The sequence below is a fragment of the Bison bison genome, unplaced genomic scaffold (assembly GCF_000754665.1).
Source record: "Bison bison bison isolate TAMUID 2011002044 unplaced genomic scaffold, Bison_UMD1.0 scf7180017864464, whole genome shotgun sequence".
Taxonomy (NCBI): domain Eukaryota; kingdom Metazoa; phylum Chordata; class Mammalia; order Artiodactyla; family Bovidae; genus Bison; species Bison bison.
In genome coordinates this window covers 1,448,308-1,474,397 of record NW_011495025.1, presented here as the reverse complement: position 1 = coordinate 1,474,397, position 26,090 = coordinate 1,448,308, and the positions used below count along the sequence as shown (strand labels likewise).

At 35.9% G+C, this 26,090-nt stretch overlaps 1 protein-coding gene and 1 pseudogene across 2 annotated transcripts in view; one reads left to right on the top strand and one right to left on the bottom strand.

Annotated features, from left to right (window-relative positions):
* GRID2 (glutamate receptor, ionotropic, delta 2) overlaps positions 1–26,090 on the top strand; it is a 1,587,604-nt gene that overhangs the window by 552,517 nt on the left and 1,008,997 nt on the right. The gene's annotated exons all lie outside the window — the stretch shown is intronic.
* On the bottom strand, positions 19,820–20,569 carry LOC105003158 (annotated as a pseudogene).

The window sequence follows — 26,090 nt, the reverse complement described above, 5'->3', positions numbered from 1 at the left end:
AAAAAAAAAAAAAAAAAGAGTTATATGTATACATAAAAAAAAAAGGTCATCAAAATAAAATGAAGAATCAAATTCTGAAAATAAAATAAAACAAAAAAAACCAAGTATAATAAAGCAATGTATGTGTATTTGTGTTTGCCTTTATGTTTATATTGCCTTTTATATTTATGTTTGAAAATCAACTATGAAAAACAAACAAACTTCTATATTGACAGTTTCATACTCTCTCTTCCTTTCCTTCAAATCCTGGCATTTTTTTGGTCCACTGGTCCATTCTATTATTACAGAGTCACATCAGCTTGCAATTATGGATATTGTCAACCTAGTCTCATTTATGTTTTCAGTTTCATTCTTTCTTGCGTCTACAAACATGTTGGGTAGTTTATGTTATAGATATATAATAATGCTTATATCACAAGGTGTGATGAAGAATAAACTTAATAATAGCTATTAATTCCTCACCTGACACAGAGTAGACATTCAGCAGATGGTGATTCTGTTCTTTTTTCCTTTGTAAATACACATACACAATATTCATCTAGTGGAAACTGAAAGTTCTGTTGACAGTTCCTCAACATTGAACATAGTTTTAATCAATTACGATGCAACTTCGTGTTTCCTATAATTGTAAATAATTGCATAAAATATTTCATATCAATTTTAATGTTTGCTTTAACAATAGAAATTTGAATGCCACTTGTCTCTAAAAGAGTTCATAATTTTTGGGAAATGCATTAATTTATGTTACAGTCTTCTAATTTGATAGAATTAGAGCTTTGAGGTATTTTGCAAATATAAAGGAAGCTATCCTTTAAATTTATGAGTCCTTTTTTTTAACTACAGTTAGGTATTTTGATTTTCAAGAATTATATCACAGAAAGAATTTTTTAAATGTCATTCTGCAAATGACCTTTTATCATTTTTCACATTGACAGTATTATTGGTACCCTATAGATTATAAAAGTTGCAAGACAATTCTAAATACACAAGGCTATCTCTAAATCAGATTCACAGACAAGCTTGTGCATTCTTAACACAGTAAGGAAAATGGGCAGTTGGATTTACAATAATAACAGTTTATATTTCTGGCTGAAACATTCTATTTATATAATTTCATATCATAAACTTCTCTAGGGCAGAAATCAAATCTTTTTTGTCCACCTGATACAATATCTAGAATAAATTAAGATGTAGGTATACTTAGTTACTTAATCAATAGTACCTATATTTTTGTAGTGTTTAACTGCTCCTGAATATCTCTGTACAACTTCTGAAAAGTATCGTATTAAAATTAGAAATGTTTATTTGTCATGTAGGTATATTTAAATAATAAAGAAAATAAGCATTTCATATTTTTACCATATTTATTCCTAATATAATAAATTGGAAAATGATATTTCTGTGGTTCTGTATATTTCATAACCAAATTACCATGTGTTTAAATTTTTCCATTATTATCAATAAAATAATTACTTTCACTGCTGTTGTCTTGCATTTTGTATGTTTTTCATGTACTTAACATGTAATGGAAGGTTTCAGTCTATACCAAAATACTGAGGTAAACTGAAACTTACATGGAATCATTGCGGCTACTGCTAAGTCGCTTCAGTCATGTCTGACTCTGTGCGACCCCATAGACGGCAGCCCACCAGGCTCTGCTGTCCCTGGGATTCTCCAGGCAAGAACCCTGGAGTGGGTTGCCATTGCCTTCTCCAATGCATGAAAGTGAAAAGTGAAAGTGAAATCGCTCAGTCGTTTCAGACTCTTAGCGACCCCATGGACTGCAGCCTACCAGGCTCCTCCGTCCATGGGATTTTCCAGGCAAGAGTACTGGAGTGGGTTGCCATACATGGAATCATTAAGTCCCAAATTTACCAAATGCATGCATGCCACATCACGTCAGTCATGTCTGATTGATTTGCAACTCTATGGACTGTAGCCCAAGTAGGCTTCCATGGCCATGTGATTCTCCAGGCAAGAATACTGGAGTGGGTTACCATACCTCCTCCAGGGTATCTTCCCAACCAAGGGATCAAACCCTAGTCTCTCAATCTCCTGCATGGGCAAGTGGGTTCTTTACCACTAGGACCACCTGGGAAGCCTAAAATTTATCAAATACCAAATATTTATAAAAAGCAAATTGACTTAGTTTTTAATTGTTTCTATATGTCCAGGATTATATTGACATAGCTAAAGAATTCAGGAAATCTTTGACAAATAAGATTTCTGCTTTGACCCTACACCAATTAGATTAATTAATTTTAGAATATCATTATACTTTTAAGTAAGACATAAACTGTTGACAGTAAAGAACAATCATTTAAATAGAAAGTTGTTTGCTGGCTAGAATGTTCTGTATATTAAAAATGATATATTTCATGTTGATGTATGGCAAAACCAATACAATATTGTAAAGTAATTAGCCTCCAATTAAAATAAGTAAATTTATATTTTAAAAAAATGATATATTTCAGCAAATCTTCCCCTTGGAAAGTGAAAGAAGTGTAAGTCACTCAGTCGTGTCCTTTGCGGCCCCCATGGACTGTAGCCCACCTCTGGGCTATACAGGTTCCTCTGTCCATGGGATTCTCCAGGCAAGAATACTGGAGTGGGTTGCCATTCCCTTCTCCAGGGGATCTTCCTGACCCAGGGATCAAACCCTGGTCTCCAGCATTGCAGGCAGATACTTCACCATCTGAGCTGTATAATCTCTATGTGTACTCTAATACAAATTATTTGTAATAATAGCTAATTATTATTAGAAGGAAAAAAGCCTTCTTTGAATGAATGTATCTTTATCATATGAATATCAGCATTTTTTATGAAAGAAAGGTAATTATTCATTACCAATGAGGGAAAAACAAGTTGGTTTAGACATTATAAAATGTCCATTTGTTTGATGATTGTAATGTAGATTACAAAAACATCCTTACCCAGTGAAAATGATATGCCAAAGCAGATAAAAGCAGTGTAAGAGATTTAATAAGAAAAATCTTTTTATGAGAGAAATGTGATATGGTAATAGAAACTCACCTTCCTGAGAAAAGAAAGTATTTGGACTCAAAAATTAAAGTAACAAAATGATATAAACATAAATATAGAAATGGAAAGTCATTTATTTTAATTATAGCATTACTACTGTGATTTTATATGTAATATTTCAGTAGCAATCCTCAACATAGCATAATGCCCCTATTTAAATGAGGCAACTTCAAGTAGCGTTTTTTTTTTTTTTCTTAGCCAAGTGGAATTGTATATAGTGATGATAAGATCACTAGCAGCAGATGAATGAAAATTTGATTTATGCTGTGCAGGTACACAACTCCCTATAAATAATTTTGCAATCTGATACAGAAAGTGTCTATTATTCTGGCATGTTTGACATTCCCATTCAGTCCAGCAACTCATTGACATATACTTAATTTGCTATTTCTTGAAGGTGTTGCTTGACGTTCCCTTCTACTTGACAGGTGCCTGACAGTTGAGTCTCTCTCAGAGCCTAACAAAATGGGAAAAGAATGCATTATCTAGACCCCTGCGGGATATCCATTTTATGACTTTGATAATGTTGTAGACTAAACTCAATCCCTTTAGATATTGATGAAGGTGCACTTTTTTTTTTTCTTTTGTCTTTAAAGACATGCGGGTATATACATCTAGCTTTCAATTGGAATTTTTCCTGAAGTGTGAATGCTGTGCCCTACAGTTCTCAAACTATAACTAATGATTTAAATGTGGACATGTGAAAGGAATTAAATAAAAATGGATCTCCTGGTTCCCCACCATTTATATATTTTAGCAAGATGCAAAAATTTTAATATTCACAATACAAATAGTGCTCTTAGCATCTTGCATTTTTGATAAATGCTTTTGAATGTTGTTCTTGGTTTGAATGCATATTTATATCCATGCAGGCTTCTCAGATTTCTCCTCATAGTTATTCATTATGATGGATATATACACACACTTTAAAGGACAGGAGCATATGATTTTGTTTAAGGAGCAGGCAAAAGTGTATTATCTGTCAGGGCTCCTGAGATAAAGTAACTGCTATCAAAGTGGATTTCTAAAGGAAACAGACATTCTTTGGTGAAAATCTGTTTAGCTCACCAGTATCCATATGATATGTACAAAATCCTAGGTATCACATTGAAAGATTATCTGTAACTGATCCTACCATATATTCCCAGCCTAATTAATCTCTTAAATTACCCTGCCGATCCTCTGTTGAGACTCTTCGATTTTCTAACAATATGAGAGTCCCTTAGCTAACGCCATTCTCAGAAATTCACCCTCATTGTTTTCTATCTAAAAAAAATTTTCTCTGTCCTTGGAGATTTAACCCAAAGTCCATGAAATGTTTTATTGATAGTTTCACGCTTTGGTGCAATGCTTGTTATCCTTCCTATGTCTTGGGACACATTTTGTATTATTATCTCGTATATTGCTACTTGACTTTTAGATTAAGTCTTTTGTTGCTTTTGATGTATGTAATAGAGGCCCACTGGGAGGCAGAAATCACACAGTAATTTAAATAGGGCAAGTTTAATATACAGAATAAATAGATGGAATTTTGGAGTAATAAAGGATTGACTAACAATAATTAAATAGGGCTTGGAGAAGGCAATGGCACCACACTCCAGTACTCTTGCCTGGAAAATCCCATGGATGGAGGAGCCTGGTGGGCTTCAGTCCATGGGGTTGCTAAGAGTCGGATACGACTGAGCGACTTCACTTTCACTTTTTACTTTCATGCATTGGAGAAGGAAATGGCAACCCACTCCAGTGTTCTTGCCTGAAGAATCCCAGGGACGGGGGAGCCTGGTGGGCTGCCGTCTGTGGGGTCGCACAGGGTCAGACACGACTGAAATGACTTAGCAGCAGCAGCAGCAGCATAGAATATAGGAGTATTTAGATATAAAGAGCAACCACCACCTCTAGAGCTGAGGTGTTGCACCCAAGAAGGAACTTGCACACCTCTTGTAGGGCTGAGATCCAGACTCTGAGAAGACACATCCATGGCTCACTGGATAGAGGACAAGTTACTGAGGCGTGGTGGCAGCAGAGTCTGTTAGAAATCTTCCTTTTCAGTAGTGAAGAAGCCATCCGTTTGGAGGAGCCTTATTACCAGCATCATTTCTCTGCAAAGCCAAGGAAATGTCAGTTTTCCACTGCTATGCCATCCTAGGGAGTAATGAGAGAAAACATCCATAAGATGTTGCATGTTGGCATTCCTGGTAAAACCAACCAGGGGGTGCTGGAGGCTGCTGTTCACAGGAAAATGTGTCACCGTTAATTACCATTAGATTACAAAGTTACCTTAGAAGGTTTTCAAGAAAGCCATCTACAGGGAGTTGCCAGGCCTTGGGAATTTTTTGGCTGCACCACATGACATGTTAGTTCCCATCCAGCAATTGAACCTGCACCCCCTACAGTGGTAGTATGGAGACTTAACCACTGGACATACAAGGAAGTCCTTGGAACTGATTTTTAATCTATCAGAAGACCAACTAGAAGGAGCTGCTGGTTGCTGGGGGCAATGGGCCACCATGTAATATCAGAGCCATGCACGGGAGAAACTGCACTGTAGAAGCCTTGTGAGAGGAACATTCTGGGACCAAACCCTTCTTCCTCCAGTGTCCCTCTAGCACCATCTGCTGACAACGCTTAGAAACATGCAAGTTGGCAAAGGAAAAATACTTTTAAAGCCTGTCTCCATTATTGCAGTGCAGGCAATAGAGGGTGGATTCGGATTTGCCAAGCAGTCTATTTGACATTGGCACAGTAGCCGTATTTAGTGACCCTTTCAACAAATGGGAATTTCTTAGATGACAGAAATTGTTTTTTATCATTTCTTTTATGCCCAGGAGTAGTGTTTTTTGTACAAATGGTAATCAAAAACATCTCAACTAAATTTTATCTCTGTTAACCACTACATTTTTATAAATACAATTTCTGTCTCTGAAATTTTATGTACAAAAATATATCTCATCGCCGTCAAAGTCTTACATGAGTGCATTAATTTTTCTTAGTATGTATGGAAGCATGTGTGTACATGTATGGGTATATAAAGTTAATATGTGACTAATAAGTCTGACCAATATCTAAGTTAATCAAATGAGCTTCCTGGAAGTTAGAGGAAAGCTATTTTAAACTTCACAGAGACAAATTACAAGTCTTGATATCTGCTAAATAAAAATATAAGTTTCTAACCTCCAAAGAAAATTTTACACATTGATTTTCTATTAATTCAGATAAAGGTAAGTACAGGATAATATTTTAATATTTTTGTATTTGATCCCTATAAAAATGTACTAGTATTTTATCAATACATGATGCCTGAAATATCAAAATCTTATAGCAAATTAATAATTTTAAAGTCAGTTTTGTTAAAGATTGAATTGTCTCTGCTGCTACTGCTGCTAAGTCGCTTCAGTGGTGTCCGACTCTGTGCAACCCCATAGACGGCAGCCCATCAGACTCCCCCGTCCCTGGGATTCTTCAGGCAAGAACACTGGAGTGGGTTGCCATTTCCTTCTCCAATGCATGAAAGTGAAAAGTGACAGTGAAGTCACTCAGTCATGTCCGACTCTTAGCGACCCCATGGACTGCAGCCTACCAGGCTCCTCCGTCCATGGGATTTTCCAGGCAAGAGTACTGGAGTGGGGTGCCATTGCCTTCTCCAGACTCTAGTGGCATTAAAAATTGACTACTACTAAAACATTAAAGCATGGCTCCTTGTCAGTTTGTAGGCTTATATAGTGACTGTACAAAACCGGGCCAGGCAAAATAAATACCAGAATTTAGTAAGTTGAACATTGTGGGTGTGCATGCTAAATTGCTTCAGTTGTACCCAACTCTTTGTGACCCTGTGGACTGTAGCCCACCAGGCTCCTCTCTCCATGGGATTCTCCAGGCAAGAAGACAGGAGTGGGTTGCCATTTCTTGCTCCAGAGGATCTTCCTGACCATGGGATTGAATTCACATCTCTTATGTCTCCTGCATTGCCAGAGGGGTTCTTTACCACTAGTGCCACCTGGAGAAGGACAAATTTATGATATCATTTATGTGTGGAATCTAAAAAGATGATACAAATGAACTTATTAACAAAATAGAAATAACTCACAGACTTGGAAAACAAACTTGGATACCAAAGGGGATAGGTTAGTGGTAGTAGTGTTAGTTGCTTGTGTGTGTGTGTGTGTGTGTGTGTGTGTGTGTGCTTAGTCCAACTCTTTGCTATCCCATGGACTATAGCCCCCAGGACCCTCTGTCCCTGGGATTTTCCAGGTAACAATACTGGAGTGAGTTGCCATTCCCTTCTCCAGGCGATATTCCCAACCCAGGGATCGAATCTGGTTGTTCTACATTGCAGGCAGATTCTTTACAGTTGGGATTTGGGGTAAATTAGGAGTTTTCGATTAATGTACATTACTGTATGTTAAATATAGATTATCAACAAGAACCTACTAGATAGCACAGGGAACTCTACTCAATATTCTCTAATAACCAATACGGGAAAATAATCTGAAAAAGAATGGATATATGTGTCTGTGTAATAAAACCACTTTGCTTTACTGAAACTAACACCATTGTAAATCAACAGTACCTCAATATAAAATAAAAAGTAAATTGAAAATTATAATCTGATCGTGCTGCTGTTCTGCTGAAAACTTCCAATGTTATCCCCCCAGTGACACCCTTCCCCTATCATATGAATAAGATAAATTTATTATATATTAAAGGATATGAGTCTGATAAACTCTTGATAGTCCTTCTAAATATTTTATTTATTTACCTCCCAATGGATACAACAACAAAAATCCTTGGCGTACAAGCATGTTATATCAAATGTATGTAGTGGTGTCCCACAGGCCATACTTTATGTGATGACTCCAGAGATAGAACTGTGATTCCTTCTGACATTGACCATGAAAGTGACATTAACCGTTCATGTTGGTAGTCACAGGGACTATAGCTATGATGGTGGCTAATAACCAATATTATGGACAATACTAATAAGAGGGATTTATTGGTCTTATGGTAATTAATGAAACACTGCATAAAGAGAAACATCTCTGAAAGGTCTGAGCTAGATGATCAGGGGTAGACTGTGTGAATAGGAATTTGAGGAGTGTGACATGTAGACTAAGGAAGACATAGAATGGAGACAGTCTTCATAGACATCAAGTAATCTTTCTTTTCAACTATAATGAATAATTATTTTAAGTCCTCAAATTTGGTGAAAGTTATTAAAACATATTCTTTTGTGCAAAATATTTGGTCTTCTTTATTATATACAAATGTTAAAGCCTCTGTTATGAAACAGCTATGGTTTTCTTTTCTGGCTTTTGCTTGTTTGTTTCTAATAATTCTTTTGCCAGGGATTGTTTAATACCTGAGCATCTCTTGTCTGGTAAAATCTTCTATCTTGTCTATCTTGGGTGTTAACGTTATGGCAAAGATTTTATATTCTGAAAAGAATAAGCTCATTATTAACATAAAGTTCTGAGGAGGGTCGTTTATTATTTTATTCAATGACCCTCATTTGAATTTTGTATCTGATGCTCTTTAAGGGAATGCAAAATAATGTCTATGCTCAGCGAGTGAAAACTGAGTGAATTAATTGATGTATGAACAGTGTATTAATTTTTCATTTCATTATCAAACCACTCAACAAAAAGTTTTTTATGTTACACACAGTCTTCATTCCTTGTAAAACTTTAAAAAGTATGCTATTAAGTCATGTATTCAGTATGGACCTATATCTAAGTAGCCAAATTTGACAGCAAATTTTGAATGGTGACAGTATCTAGAAATATTTCCCCAAGTTATCAGAATAACAAATGTCTAGAAATTCCTCTTAAATATTAATATTTAGGAACCTAATGATAGCTTACTTAGCTTGGATCTCCAACTAAGTGACCTAAAGTAACTATATCCCCCATCAGGTAGTGGTAATGTTGTCAAGAACTGTAATTTAGATGAAACCCACATTTATTATATTTGAAGTTCTAAATCAAAATAGGATATTCTTATTTTTCAGTTTCTACACCATTTTATTCTGCCTCCAAAGTCACTGATAACCAGATATTATAAATTTTGAGTTAAGTTTATGCAGAATTCATAATGATTTAACTATAAAATTTTGTGGACTCTATTTACAGGTAGATATATAGATGCAATTTTACTTATTAGAATTTGATAAGTAAATCAATAGCTTCACTTGGGTTGAGTGAGAACATGTAAAAGAAATATTATACTTAAGAAAACACACTTGAGTTAAGTATTCTACCATGGCATTTGCACAGAATAAAAAGCGTCATTTATCTGTTCATTAAAGTGAGTCTGTCTGAACTCTTATTTAATGTTTGTTTAACAATTTGTTTGTGTTACTTTATGGCCCTGAAGGGAATAATTTCACATTTATGAATATTCTACATTTCAGAATTTTAACTAATTAAGGATGATGACCTTCTCACCATAATTAACTCCTAATTAACGACGTTTTACATTATTTGTTCTACTTTCCTCTATTCTTTGTTTTTGGTAATAGATAAACAACATAAATGAACATTGTTTTCCATGATTTCTTAGCCTGTTTCTGTGCTCTACTTCAAGTAGAGCATGCTGAAATGGGAAACACTTCTATATTTTCTAATGTAATGCTCATAATAGCATTTAGTTCCAAGAATAGCAAACTGAGGCTATTTGTCCAAGATCATGCAGTAAATAGGACAACTGTGGGATTTCCATTCTTTGTCTAGTTCCAAAAATCTTTATTTTTAATTCTGTTTTTAAATATTTATTCCCAATGAACTAAGAGAGCTAAGTCTACATTTTGCAATGTGTAATCTAAATTACATAATTAAGATTTATGTCACTCAGTATGATACCACTTTGTTTTATAGTCCAATGTATTCAGTGTCTTGAAGACTTTTTATGCATTATTATTAGATAACCAACAAGGATCTACTGTATAGCACAGGGATTGCTGCTCAATAGTCTATAATAATCTAAATGGGAAAATAATTTGAAAAAGAAAAGATACATGTATATGTGCAAATGAATAACTTTGTTGTACACCTGAAACACAACCTTGTTAATCAACTATGCTTTAATATAAAATAAAAATTAAAAAAAAGAATTCTTCTTATTCCCTGGTGACTGAGATGATAAGGAATCTGCCTGTAATGCAGGAGACCCAGGTTCGATCCCTGGGTCAGGAAGATCCCCTGGAGAATGAAATGGATACCCACTACAGTATTCTTCCCTGGAGAATTCCATGGACAGAGGAGGCTTGTGGGCTACAGTCCGTAGTGTCAGACACGACTGAATGACTAACACTTTCTAGTGTACTCTTTGGATACTTTTAGTATTAATAAATAAAGTATAAAACTTTAGTATTACTAACCAAACTTTATTTATCAAAAGTATTTTTCTTTCTAATTTAAAATATATCTTGTATTAACCATAAGTTAAGTATGTGTTTGCAACACAGACTGATTATGGGAAGATCCTGGGAGTACCTTGTACTGAATTACTGAAAGATTCTTCAAGATTTTCTTGTGATTTGTATTCTTTATAATTGTTTTTATTACACTCATTTGAAACAGAGCAAAAAATCTTTCTTCTTAGATCTGCAATCTCCTTCACTTTAAAAAGAGAACAGGGTTATTCAATTTTAGTATGGACTGCAATGGTTCATTGTGTAGTTACAGAACATATTATACAGAAATCATCTGACCCTTCTTTCAGTAAACCATTTGAGACAGTCTCTGTCTTTCTCAGGAGGAGAGGGAATGATTAAGCTGTCATTATCTCCTAGTGTCACTGAAAGGACATGAGTTTCAGTGCTGTATGACCTGACATTTAAACTCATACCTTGAGATACATTTTTTTTTTTTCTTTTCCATTTTCTTTTCTCCTTCTCTCTCTCTCTCGATTCCACATATAAAGAATGCTTGCAGCATTTGTCTCTATTTGCCTGGCTTTTTCACTTAGCATGATCCTCTCTGGCTTCACTCATCTTATTGTAAATGGCAGGATTTCCTTCTTTCTGTGTGGGTGTTCGTCGTTCAGTCGTGTCTGACTCTTTGCAACCCCATGGACTGTAGCCCACCAGGCTCCGCTGTCCATGGGATTCCCCAGGCAAGAATACTGGAGTGGGTTGTCATGCCCTTCTGCAGGGGATCCTTCCGACCCAGGGATCAAACACGGGTCTCCTGCATTGCAGGCAGATTCTTTACCATTTGACCTACCCAAGAAGCCCTTCTTTTTAAAAGCTGGATAATATTTCATGTGTATCTTTATCTGTATATGAAGGTACATATGGGATATTTTATATATATATATATAATCTCTTATATACATATTATATATATGGAATATTATATATATATATATATATATGGGGAAGGCAATGGCACCCCACTCCAGTACTCTTGCCTGGAAAATCCAAAGGATGGAGGACCCTGATAGGCTGCAGTCCATCAGGTCACTAAGAGTCGGACACGACTGAGCGATTTCACTTTAACTTTTCACTTACATGCATTGGAGAAGGAAATGGCAACCCACTCCAGTGTTCTTGCCTGGAGAATCCCAGGGACGGGGGAGCCTGGTGGGCTGCTGTCTATGGGGTCGCACAGAGTCAGACACGACTGAAGCGACTTAGCAGCAGTAGCAGCAGCATATATATATACATAAACATATATATATACATATATATATTTTTTTATGCATCCATCTATTGACAATTGTTTCCATAGCTTGGCTATTATGAATAATGCTGCAGTGAACATAGGGATACAGAAATTTCTTTGAGATAGTGATTTTGTTACTTTGGATGTATATCCAGAAGTGAGATTGCTGGCTTATATGGTAGTTCTGTTTTTAATCTTTGAAGAACTTCTGTACTGTTTTCCATAATGAATGTACCAGTTTACATTCATGCCAACAGTGAACAAAGGCCCTGTTTTCTTCACAGCCTCACCAATATTGGTTATCTTTTGTCTTTTTGACAGTAGCTAGCATAACAGATGTGAAGTGATACCAGAAACCACATTGTGTCTTTGATTTGCATTTCAGTGATGATTGGTAATGTTGAGTATGTTTTTATGTATCTGTTGACATTAGTATATCTTCTTTGGAAAAATACCTATTGCACTCATTCGCTCATTTTCATTGGATTATTGGTGCCTCATGACTACCTTTGAGAAATGTTCAACTGTTATATAAACTGGAATCTATTTCTATGTTATCTTAAGTTCCGGTGACCTGCTTGCTACTCTTCCTCCAGCATCACATTGATGTCCATATAATGATGCCTTCGTTTTGTATTTCAAATCACCACTGACTAGGTGAATGAAACAAAGCAGGTCTGTAGGGCAAAATTCTGACATTGACCCCACTGAGGTAAACTAGAAGTGTTGACAGGACTATGTTCATTTCTGGAAGCTCTAGGGGAAAATCCTTTTCATTTCCCCGCTTCTAGAAGCTACCTGTCTATATATTATTTGTCTCATGGAATTCCTGTCTCTATCTTCCAGCCCATCAATAGCAGGTCAAATCATTTCCTTGCTATTGTCTCTCTGGTTTGCTGCAGTCTGAAAGGTTCTCCACTTTCTTCTCTACGCTATTAGAAAGATGGTTGTAAGGACCTTGTTTTTAGATTGGATCCACCTAGGTAGTCCAGAATAATCTCTCCATCTCAAGGCCCTTAACTTTAATCACACCTGCAAAATCCCTTTTACTTGTTTATTTTTGCTTTTGTTGACTTTACTTTTGGTGTCAAATCCCAAAAATCACTGTGAAGAAAGCCATCAAAGAGTTCTTGTTCTAAGAGCTTTATGGTTTCAGGTCTTATGTTCAAGGCTTTAATCCATTTTGAGTTGATTTTATTATAGTATTAGAGGTCTAGTTTTATTCTTTTTGCATGTGGCAATCCTGTTTCCCAAAAACACAATCTATGGAAGAGACTACCCTTTCCCTGTGGTATACTCTGGCACCTTTGCTAGAAATTAATTGACTATGTATGTGTGGATTTATTTCTGGGCTTTCCATTTTCTTCAATTGATCGATGTGTCTCTTTTTATACCAATACCATACTTTGTTGATTATTACAGCTTTGTAATATAGATTAAAATTAGAGAGCCTGATGTCTGAGACTTTGCTTTTTTGTTCAAGGTTGCTTTGGACATTCAGGATATTTTGTGGTTTCTTAGGAATTTGTGTAAATCAAGGGCAATATTTAGAATATCAAGGAACATCCAGGGTAAAAAGGTTTACAGTGAGACTTTTTGAGAAACAGTTCATATTATGCCCTTTCTGTTTTTCCAAATAAGCTTTAACATATTTATAGTTCTGAGAAACAGAATTATAGAAAAAAAGTCAGTTTAGTATTTTAGACTTCTCCAGGCGTATTGGGTCTAGAACAAGTTTTCTTCTATAATATCTAGTGATATCTCTGAAACTATAAAAAATATTTTCAGACACTAGGAGATACCCATACTAAATCATAATATCAAGTATTTATTAAGCTTAAATATTGCTTATTAGAAGTCAAATTTTGATTAAAAACCAGAATTATGGTTATACAAAACTAGGATGTATTTACACATGTGATTCAATCATAAACCCTACTGAAGGCCTATCAGGAATGAATATTTGTTCTTTTTTTCAGTCATATTAGTGGCAGTAATATTATCAGTAAGCAAGTTTACCTTTGCTTACTGGCACCCAGAGCCCAGGGAGATTTTTGCTTTTCTCTAATGATGTTGTTGTTCAGTCACCAATTCATTTCTGACACTTGCGACCCCATGGACTGCAGCATGCCAAGCCTCCCTATCCCTCACTGTTTTCAAAAGTTTGCCCAAGTTCATATGCACTGAATCGGTGATTCCATCCAACCATCTCATCCTCTGTCACCATCTTCTCTTTCTGCCTTCAGTCTTTCCCAGCATCAGGGTCTCTTCCAGTGAGCAGGCTCTTTGCATCAGATGGCCAAAGTATTGGACTTCAGAATTGGCATCAGTCCTTCCAATGAATATTCAGGACTGATTTCCTTTAGGATTGACAGGTTTGACCTTCTTGCAGTCCAAGGGACTCTCAAGAGTCTTCTCCAGCACCGCAGTTTGAAAGCATCAATTCTTTGACACTCTGTCTTCTTTATGGTCCAACTCTTATAGCTGTACATGACTACTGGAAAGACCATGGCCTTGACTATACAGACCTTAGGCAGCACAGTGAGACTTTGCTTTTTAATACACTCTCTAGGTTTGTCATAGTATTCCTTCCAAGAAGCAATCATCTTCTGATTTCATGGCTGCAGTCATCATCCTCAGTGATTTTAGAGCCCAAGAAGAGGAAATCTGTCACTGCTTCCACCTTTTCCCCTTCTATTCACCATGAAGTGATGGGAACAGATGCCATGATCTTAGTTTTATTTTGTTTTTGATACTTAGTTTTAAGCTGGTTTTTCACTCTCCTCTTTCACCCTCATCAAGAGGCTCTTTAGTTCCTCTTTGCTTTCTGCCATTAGAATGGTATCATCCACATATTTGAGGTTGTTGATATTTCTCCCAGAAATCTTGATTCCAACTTGTAACTTATCCAGCTTGGCATTTCGCATGATATTCTCTGTGCATGATACTATATAGCCTTGTCATATTTCTTTCTCAATTTTGAACCAGTTAGTCGTTCCATATAAAGTTCTATCTGTTGCATATTCACCCACATACAGGTTTCTAGGAGACAGATAAGATGGTCTGGTATTCCCATCTCTATAAGATCTTCCACAATTTGTTAAGATCCACACAGTTAAAGGCTTTGGTATAGTCAATAAAAAAGAAGTAGATGTTTTTCTTGAAATCCCTTGCTTTCTCTATGATACAGTGAATGTTGGCAGTTCAATCTATGGTTTCTCAACCTTTTCTAAACCCAGCTTATACATCTGGAAGTACTGCTGAAGCCTAGCTTAAAGGATTTTGAGCATAACCTTACTAGCATAGGAAATGAATGCAATTATCTGGTAGTTGGAAGATTCTTTAGTACTGCCCTTCTTGGGAATTGGGAGAAAGATTGACCTTTTCCAGTGCTGTAGCCACTGCTGGGTTTTCCAAATTTGGTGAGATATTGAGCGCAATGCTTTAATAGCATCATCCTTTTGAATTTTAAATGGGTTGCACGGTAGTTCTGTTTTTAATTTTTATAAAGATACCTCTGTACTGTTTTCTGTAGTGGCCGCATCAGTTCACATTGCCACTACGGGGTACAGGTATCCTTTCTCCACCTCCTCACCAAAATTTGTTGTGTCCTTTTTGATGATAGCCATTCTGAAAAGTGTGAGATCGTATCTCATTGCTTTTTTAAAAAAAAATTGGAGGATAATTGCTTTACGATATTTCCTCGGTTTCTGCCATGCAACAATGTGAATCAGGCATCAGTATACATATGCCCCTCCTTTTTTTTCCTCCCTCCCACTCCCCAGCCTATCCCACTGCTTGAGGTTGTCACAGAGCACTGGGTTGAGCTCCGTGTGATACAGCCACTTCCATTAGCTACCTGTTTTACGTATGATCGTTTATGTGTTTCAACGCTACTCTCTCAATTAATGTAACCCTCTCCTTCCCTACATTTCCCTGATGGTCTGTGATGTTGAGCATCTTTTCATGTGCCTCTTGACCATCTGCATTTCCCCTTTGGTGTGGCGGGGGGGCGGGGGGAGTTTATTCAGTTTTCCTACCTATTTTTTAATTGAGTTGTTAGGTTTTATCAATACTGAGTTTTATAAACTGTTTATATATGTTATATATTAATCTTTTATTGGTCATATCATTTGCAAATATTTGCTCCCATTTAATACATTGTATTTTCATTTTGTTGATGATTTCCTTTGCTATGAAAAGCTTTTAAGTTTAGTTGGGTATAACTTGTTTGTTTGTTTTTGTTCTCTTTGTTTTAGGTGAGGGATCCAAAAATGTATTACTGTGATTTATGTCAAAAGCTATTCTTCTGTGTTTTCCTCTAGGATTTTTATACTATCCAATCTTTTATTTAGGTCTTTAACTAATTTTGAGTGTATTTGGCATTAGAGAATGTTCTAATTTAATTGTTTTATGTACCTGTCCAATTTTTGCAGTGCCACTTATTGAAGAGACTGTCTTTTCTCCATTTTCTGTTCTTCGCTCATTTGTCACAGATTAATTGATCACAGTTCTTTGGTTTATTTCTGGGCTCTCTATGTTGTTCCATAGATTCAAGTGTCTTTTTTTGTGCCAGTGCCATATTGTTTTAATTATAGTTGCTTTGGTGTATAGTGTGAAGTCAGGGGGCATGATGCGTCCAGCACTGTTCTTCTTTTTCAAGATTGTTTTGGCTATTTGGAGTCTTTTGTGTTTACATCAGTTCATTTCAGTTCAGTTCAGTCGCTCAGTTGTGTCGACTCTTTGCGACCCCATGAATTGCAGCACGCCAGGCCTCCCTGTCCATCACCAACTCCCGGAGTTCACCCAAACTCATGTCCATCGAGTTGGTGATGCCGTCCAGCCATCTCATCCTCTGTTGTCCCCTTTTCCTCCTGCCCCCAATCCCTCCCAGCATCAGAGTCTTTTCCAGTGAGTAACTTCTTCGCATGAGGTGGCCAAAGTATTGGAGTTTCAGCTTTAGCATCAGTCCTTCCAAAGAACACCCAGGACTGATCTCCTTTAAAATGGACTGGGTGTTTACATACTAATTTTAAAATCAGTTTTTCTAGGTTTCTGAAAAATTCCATTGACATTTTGATAGGGATTGCATCAAGTCTATACATGTCCTTGTTTGTATGGTCATTTATGGGGGAAAAAAGTAAAAACCTGCCCAGAAAGCAAACATAGGAAGAGCATCCCTCAACATAATAAAACCATATGTGACAAACCCACAGCTAACATTATACTCAATGGTGAAAAACTGAAAGCATTTCCTCAAAGATCAGAAAGAAGACATGGAGGCCCACTCTCACCACTTTCACTCAACATGGATTTGGAAATTCTAGGCACAACAATCAGAAAAAAAGAAGAAATGAAAGGAATACTAACTTGAAAGGAAAAAGTAAAACTGTCACTATTTGCAGATGACATGATACTGTATACAGAAAATGCTGAAAACACGACCAAAAAACTACTAGAATTCATCAATGACTTTGGTGAAGTTTCAGGATACAAATTAATAGACAAAAATCTGTTGTATTTCTATGTTCTAATAATGAACTAGTAGAAGATAAATGATAGAAAAAAAAACACATTTACCTTTGCATAAAAAAATAAAATACCTTGGAGCAAGCCTAGTTAAGGAGGTAAAAGTTTGATTACTCAGAAAACTATAAGACACTAAAAATAGAAAGTGTAGATGACACAAGCAGATGGAAAGATATACTGTGTTCTTGGTTTGCATGATTCAGTATTGCTAAAAATGACCATACTACCCAAGGGAACCAATGCTTTTAAAAGTGTTTTTATAGATATTTGCTGAACTCAGATAGACCATGTAAAATAGTCAGGGCTTAAAGTCTATTTTTTGCAGCATTGAGTTGAAAAATATCAGTTGTGGTAGAGTAATAGCTTGCTAAAATTGTCTAAGAAAATAATTTCCCCAGTTGAAGAATTTCACCCATAAATTTTATATTGCTATTAAAAAAAAACAATATTAGTACAAGGTACAAAGCTATTGGCAAAGTGAAGTGAATGTTATCAATATTTCGTTCACACATCTAAAGGTTTGGGGTTTTCATTTTGTTTTGTACTGCTTTGTAGTAGGAATTTTCTTTAATGTCCAAGGCAAAGATAAAGTCTTTTTTTTGTAGCATAAATATTTTAAATGTTTCTGTTTTTATTTTATATTTATTTGCACCATATATATTGCCATTATTTGGCACTGGAAAAATAGAGCATTGTCTATAGGTGATTTTCACATTCTGGCATAAAGACTAACCATTTTATGAGATGGAGAATTGAAGGAATGGGTTGCTTTGGTCATTTAATCAGGCAATATATAAATATCTTTCATGAGCCAACCACTATATTACTTGGATATGGTAATGAATAAAACAGACCCTCAAGAAGAAGGTTGCATCAGAGAAGAATGACATTAAGCAAATCATTTCCAATAACTGAATATATTATTTCAAATATACAAAGAGCTTTAGAGAACTACTTGGATAGAGACAGGTTAGTGAGTACTAATACATCTTTGTATGCTTTCTGGACACTGCATTTCTCTTCAGTAGGCCTGCAATTCCTGCTGAGGTCTGTGGGGTCTTAGTGATGAAATGGAGAAAAAATGGGTAAGAGGGCATGGAAGGACATGTGCAGAATGTTCTGGGACTGAGGTATGTATGATAAAGCATAGCACTTGAGAGTGTATTAAACAAAATTGTCCTGTCACTTTGCATAGGAAATATGCAATGAAATCACTTTACTCAATTTGGTTGGCTTGGGTTGAGAATCTACAGAGTATCAGAAACTTTGTAATACAAAGACTTGAAGACCCTACCCTACATAGAGCTTGCTTTAATGGAGAGATAAGTTGAAAAGTCACATAATTATAGTATGCTAAAAGGGAAAGGCAGTGCTCGATAACAATTACATTGACTGTGAAGAGAAGGAAGAGTGATTGAGAATAATAAAAAATTTATAGAAGAGGTGGCTCAAAAGGATAAAATTTAATGCATGAAGATGAGGTTGAGGGTAAAAGGAAATATAAAAACAAAGGTAGGAATTTGAGAGATAATCTAAACATTTTAAAGATAGGTTAATAGTTTTTTCAGGCTTACATAAGAGAGTAAAGAAATTGGGAAAATAAAGTAAGGTGAGATAAGCAAAAGATAAGCAGGCCTGCCTGTAGGAAACCTTATATTCAGGGATAAGTGAAGATGCCTGGAGAAATAGGCTTGGAGCTACATATGCATTTAGTACAGAAAAAATGCTTGTTCAGGAGATTCTGCAGGTAATTCTTAGACTGCTGCTTCTCATACTGACTGTACATTAGTTTTAACCACTGCCTTCTGCATTAGAATTGTATGAGACCCTACTGACAAGGCAGATTTCAAGGGCTACTCTCAAATAGGAAAACTTTTTAAAGTGAGACCATTTCCCCTTCCCCAGCCTTCAAATGACTCTGAGACTGACTAAAATTTCAGAATAATTGGATGAAAGGCAGTGATGATTTTCTTGCAGTACATTTCTTAAAATTAGCATACATAGATGTATGCGTAAAAATATATATGAAAAAAAAAACAATGGATTACGTGTACATAGCCTTGTACAATCTGGGGAGAGTTTCCATGCTGCTGCTGCTGCTGCTAAGTCATTTCAGTCGTGTCCGACTCTGTGCGACCCCATAGATGGCAGCCCACCAGGCTCCCCCGTCCCTAGGATTCTCCAGGCAAGAACACTGGAATGGGTTGCCATTTCCTTCTCCAATGCATGAAGTGAAAACTAAGGGAAGTCATTCAGTCATGTCCAACTCTTAGCGACCCCATGGACTACAGCCTACCAGGCTCCTCCTTCCATGGGATTTTCCAGGCAAGAGTACTGGAGTGGGGTGCCATTGCCTTCTCCGGAGTTTCCATAATAATTTGTTGTTCAGCCTCAGTCTTTGAAATGACTATGTGGTTTTCCATAAAATGGCTGTCCCATTAGTAATTTAATTGCTCCTGCATTCATTAACGTTTACATTTCTTTGTCTAATTTGTGTAATTGCAAACAGTGTTGCTGTAGTTATTCTTTTTTGTTTGTTTGTTTCAATTGTTTATTAACCAGATTACAAAAATAATCCTGGTAGATACCTTAGTTCATCCTTCTAATAAGCCTGTTGACCTGGTCTTCCCTGTTGCCAGCATCTCCACCTTCTACAAAATGGGTGGTCTTTTTCTTCATTCCACCTCGTGGAGAAGACAATTTAAAGGGCCACAGGAAGTTGTTTGCTTCTTTGAAACATTTTCCAATGGTATAGATCTCATGAATCAGATCCTCCATGCAGATGATTCCATATTTCCCAAGAGATCAAGCAATCAATGCGTTGTCTGTCAAGGCAATTCACTTTTTGTTGATTTTGCCATAACCACGCTTGTAGATCAATTCATTTACAGACTTCAGATTTGGGTACCCCCATGCAATGTATGGCTCCACAATTCTCAGCATGTTAATTGATGCCTTGTTGAGCTTCACAAATGTGCCGTTGAAGATCTGCTGGAGGCGAAGGAGCTGCAGCACCTTTCGAACCTTTGGGCTCACACCGTTGATACCTCTGATCCTGATGACAAACGCCAATTTGGATTCCGCGGGTACATAGAAGTTCCCCTTTTTTTGTGCCATCCTAGCCATTCGAATTTCAGTTCTATACATCTGCCTGTATCCCTTGTGGTAATGCTTAGCTTTTTCATAGATAAGCTTCCTCTTTGCCTTTCAAAGCATCTTTTGGGCAAACTTCTTTCTCAGTCGCTTGATCTTAAGCTCTGCGAAATTCTTCTGCTTTTTCTTAAGGGTTTCTGGCACAGCAGGAACCTTCTTTTTCTTCTCTTCTGCACCCTCCATGGTTCCAGCCGGGAAGGAGCTGCTGTAGTTATTCTTAAGCACATATCTTTGGAATATGTACTTGTATTTCTGAAATGCAGATAGGTAGAAATTGAACTTTTTGGTCGTTAGATGGGTTACTAAACTGTGGTGATTGCATTATATTACCAAAGGGCTTGCTAGGTGGCACAGTTGGTAAAGAATCCACCTGCCAAGGTAGGAGATGCAAGTGACACAAGTTTGATGCCTAGGACTGGAAGATGCCCTGCAGGAGGGAATGGCAACCCACTCCAGTATTCTTGCCTGGGATATTCCATGGACAGAGGAGCCTGGTGGGCCACAGTCCAGGGAGTTGCAGAGTCAGACAGGACTGAGCACAGCACAGCCACATATTACAAAAATGGTCATTATTTTTGTAACTGACACATAACCACAGGGCTACTAGGGTCACATAATCCAGTTTCAAAATATAAATAGTGTTTGCTAAAAATAGTTTTTGAAAGACAAAATGAAAAATATATTTGAATCTTTCATGTCATGAATAAACTGAAAACTAACATTAAGGTAACAAGGCAAACAATAAGCATTGATACATTGATGATGATTAAAAATTCAAACAGAATGCATAAATATTATGAATAAATAATAAGAGCATGATGGTAACTATGCATTACAGAGCTTGGCATTCTTAAGGGTAACATTCTGAAGGATGTTACTATCAAAGTCCAGCAAGAGTTAATAAAACTATGGTAATATTAAAGTCCTTCCTGTTCAAATAGGATTTGTATCCATAAAAATGTCTGTGTTCATATGTGAAGATAAGAGTATATACAGATACAAAATAGCTCTAATTCAGTCTTCTTAGTGTTTTTAGCCCTTTTACAGAAGTCAGGAACTGGAATTTAACATCAAAGATCCTAACTGTCCAGAGACCACTCAGGCCAAGTTAATCAATCCAAGTAAAACATTCCACCTAGTAAGATATAGTCCACCTTTAGAATCTCTAAGGTAATAAATGAAGAGAACATAATAGAATTTACAATGGACTAGCAAATTACTTCTTTAAAAAATAACAGGTAAATGGTTAAAAAAAAAGCACTTCACTCAATCTGAGATTCTTAAAAATTAACAATTAGCATAATATACAATTCAGCTAGAAGAGGTTGGGTTTGGCAGATTATTTTACTTAAAACACAAATACACACACGTTTTCTAAATATAACCTTATGCCTTGATTTATGTATAGTAAGGAAAAGAGAACTCTATAACCCAAAATGGCAGTCTTCATCTTGACTGTATACTGGAAAATATAGATACTATTTCTTTATAATGTATTCTTTGATAATACCCAGACCCCAACTCCTGGATTGAATGCAGTAGTTCCTCTTCTGACCTCATACCATCCTTCACTGGTCACCAGTATAACAGGGATCCAAATGTCACTGTGTCTAGCTTTCTCTTCAGGCAGCTCCTGAAGTGTGGCATCATAAGGGTTAATTTGACCTTAGGAGCTTTCCAGTGGTTTTTAAATTCTTAAATCTCAGAACTCCTTTTACATTAAAAAAATAAAAATAAAAACAGTGAGAACCCAAAGACCAAAGAGATTGACAAAGTTTGGCCTGCAGGCCAAATCCAGCCCATCTCTTGCTTTTGTGAATAAGTTATTATTTGAATAGAGCTACCCTATTTATTTTTGTATTGTTCATGGTTATTTTCTCTCTGTAGTGGCGGAGTTGAGTAATGTGACAGATGTCATATGGCCTGCTGAGTATAAACTATTTACTGTCTTGTCCTTTTAAGAAAATGTTTGCTAGCCTCTGTTGTATGTGGATGATAACTAGTGATTTTTAACCATATGAAAAATTAAGCTTCAAAAATTTTAAAATTGAGAAATATATAAGCACACTTTTCATTAGCCACCAGAGCTAAAAGACATGCAGCCTTTGGGAAACTGCTGTGCATTCATGGGAAAATGAGAATGAAAAAGGCGAATAACATCTTAGTATTATCATGAAAGTAGTTTTAACCTCCTATGAGACCCTGGATGTATATAAGGAATGTGAGAGATCCTCAGACCATATTTGAAAGCTGCTGGAATGGTATATGGCAAATAGTAGCTACTCAATATTGCATGGATAGATATGCAATAGCAACAAAAGAGAGTAAATATTTCCATAGTTTCTTAAAATTTAGAGAGAACTTTTATGGCAAAAGTATCAAAGAAAAGGGTTTTAATATAGGAGATGTTAGAGCATGTTTGCAAGCTGAGGAGAAAGAGGGCCATGCAGCCTGGGCATGATTAAGGATGTATATAAACAGACAGAAAAGAGTCAGACACTACTGAGTGATTAAACTGAACTGAATAACAGACAGAAAGAATTAATTTAAAATAGGCCATATGAAGGAACTTAAATGACTTAGTTGAATTTTTATATGGTGCAGAAAGTAGTACGATATAATCCTACAGTGAAAACAAAGAATATGATATAATAATGTAATATGTGGGGGGAATAGATGAGAAATCTTAGGAAGAGCAAAGAAAAATCATCTTCAAAAGAAAATCTTCAAAGGAGGGTTGCTTGAGGAAATTTTACAATGGACGACAGACTAGACTGCCTTCAAAAGATTTAGAGAAGATTGTTCTCAGTGTCAGAGTCTTTCATAACTTACCCTATATCTGTACCCTTCAGGTACATTTTAAAAAACATTTTTTCTTTGACCTTCTTTGTAAAAAAAGTTAAAAACAAAAAAATTCAAGTAGAAATTTAAATTTATTTTCAGTGGAGTCAGAAATGACCAAAGAAAGTTTCAACACCTGTTTTGTAATCTGAAAGTAAGTTAAGAGTTACTCCTGATATCTGTACACCAATATGCCATGGGTTTGCCTTTACATGCTCTATTCTGTGAAAGTAATGGGGCTTGGACTGGGTATCTAGTTAGCCTCATGATCTTTTTAGCTACACTCAAATGTACTTTCCATTATAAATGAACAGCAATCCAGTTGTGGTTATACAATGTGTGGTATATGTTTGAGTCACATAAATTATTAGAATCTTTATTCAAGTTGTTTATGGGCAATGGTTTGTTTTGTGTATATTGCTTATCTATACACTTTATTCCTAGGAAAGATATCTAAATTCTGCATAGTATTCAGCCATTCTAGTGAGAGAATGTTTAAAAGAAAAATAAAGATCAGCAATTATGAGCCTAAGCTCATCTAGAAACAATTTGTTCTATTATGTTATTGAAAACAAACAAATGAATGTCAGTAAGCTATAGTGTTTTACCTCCTTCAGTATTATATTTACATTATTTGCACAGCAGGATGAGAGAGTAATCCCTGAGGAGATATTAAGGAAATCATTTATTTTTCTGTTAGATACACAAATGTGTTACAGTGTGTTTTACCATAAACAATAGCTTTTAATTGGGAGACATGAAAAGTGAATATCACTACCATGTGTGACATGTGAATTATGCTGTGGTATTTATAAATATTTTAGTAGTTACCATTTACCAGATGGAGGTACTGCATGTTTTTGCAAATCTGAAACATCTTTTTTATGATAATAGTCCACATTTGAGGTAATTTCTTCTGTCCTTGAAATATGGATACAGGTTCTCTGTACTGTATGTTGTATTCTAAGCTTTTAGCAGATCAAACAATCCTAAACATGAATACATGTCAAGAAGAATGATAACAATTCATTTGACTAATGAATGTTAAATTGAAATGTTTTCTCCCCATATGTGCTATAACTTGAAATAAAAGGGCTGAACAAATTCCCCATGTGCATTTTTGCTCATCACACATAACCTTGGAAAAATAACTCTAAAGATGATATTTCAACATGGAGGAAATCACATTAAAGTCCACATTCTATTAGACATAAAGCATTATTCCAAAACATTAAACTTGTTTTTGCCCATTTTCAGGTGGTAAATTAATGTCATTCTCCTTCACTGGTATTTTGTAATTGGAAGAAGTGTCTGCTAGAGATTTCAGTTTCTATGAAAGAACCTTTCCCTCCTCTATTTTTCTTTCTCTTTTTTGGTTCTTTTTCTCTACCCTCAGACTTCTGCTTCTTCTGTTATTACCCTTTAAAGTACTGTGGACATTTTTTAAAGCCACATAGACTAGGCTTGGTATGAGGTCTGTAGGTACCAGTAGCAGCAGTAGAAATGAGACATTGTATTGTCACTCTTTCCTACTGATTGACTCGATGGTCGGTCTTGTCTGGCACCCTGCATCTAAATTGGTGTGTCTAGGAAGGCGATGGCAGTAAGATTGTGAGCCTTTCAAGCAAGCATGTGTAGTATTAGCATTTCCTGATGCGTGCTTAAAGAGTTGCTTTTTGATGCTTTCAGTAATTTTAATGAGGTATCTTAGCTTGATTTACAAATTTGGCAAACATAACTTGTGTTGTTATGTTTAGACTTTGGTTCTTATTTCATAATGTGTGCTTTGAGAGTCCTTGATGCTGTGGAAGAATAAAGAAACTTCATCTCTCACCCTCCTACGGTATCCACAAACAAAACAGAAAAGGAGATAAAGTAGAATTAGAAATGACTTTTGGAGTATCAAACAAGATTAAAAGGTTTCAAGTCTCTTAGGATAGATAGAATATTGATTGTAGCAAGGTATGCACACATACGCCCAGACCACAAACACACATTACTCTGAAACCAAATAACATTTTTTTTTTTTTTTACCAATTGTTAACAGGATTATGGTTTAATTTGAGAGTCAAGAAAGTAGTCTTCTAGCATTTAGATCCATTTGAAGCTCTACATGAGATTTTTCCGTTTTAAAATGTCCCAGGGAAACATATATCTTTGAGTAATGTGATGGAATTTAAGTGCTATGAACACTTGCAAAAGAAGCTAAATTAAAGGCACAAAATTTAAAAGGATATATTATTTCATACATAAATTGCTGGCATCCACTTTATAAATGGGAATTAGATTTGTAGTCTCTAAAAATCCTTAGGAAACTGTGATTTACATTTTTCTCTTGGTTGTTACAGTTTAATATTTCTCCTAATGCATGAAATGTGTTCATGCCACTTTTTGAGAGTCTAAAATGAAAATGTTACAAATAGGAATACATTAAAGAAAATGTTACAGACAGGAATACAGCCATGACATAATCAGGTAGCTCAGCATCTTTCCTAGACTGCAATGGGGGGAGCTTAAGGTATTTGGAACTAATAGCTTCTCTCCCTTTTCTAGGTGGCCATTTGCCTAAACTAGAAAGGTGTAGGGAATAGATTATAAATACTCAGTTACTATTAGGTTCTGTTATTCTTGGCATTAGATCTGAAGGAGCTCTCTCCGGAGGAAGGCTGTGAGAATGCTGCATAGGGTCAGGAAGGTATAATTAGTTAATAATGATTTAAAATCAGGACACCTAGATTTTATTTATTTATTTCAATCCCATCTTTGAGTTTATTTGGGTTTTCATCACTTTTTTTTTTTTTTACTTTACAATATTGTATTGGTTTTGCCATACATCAACATGAATCCGCCACAGGTATACATGTG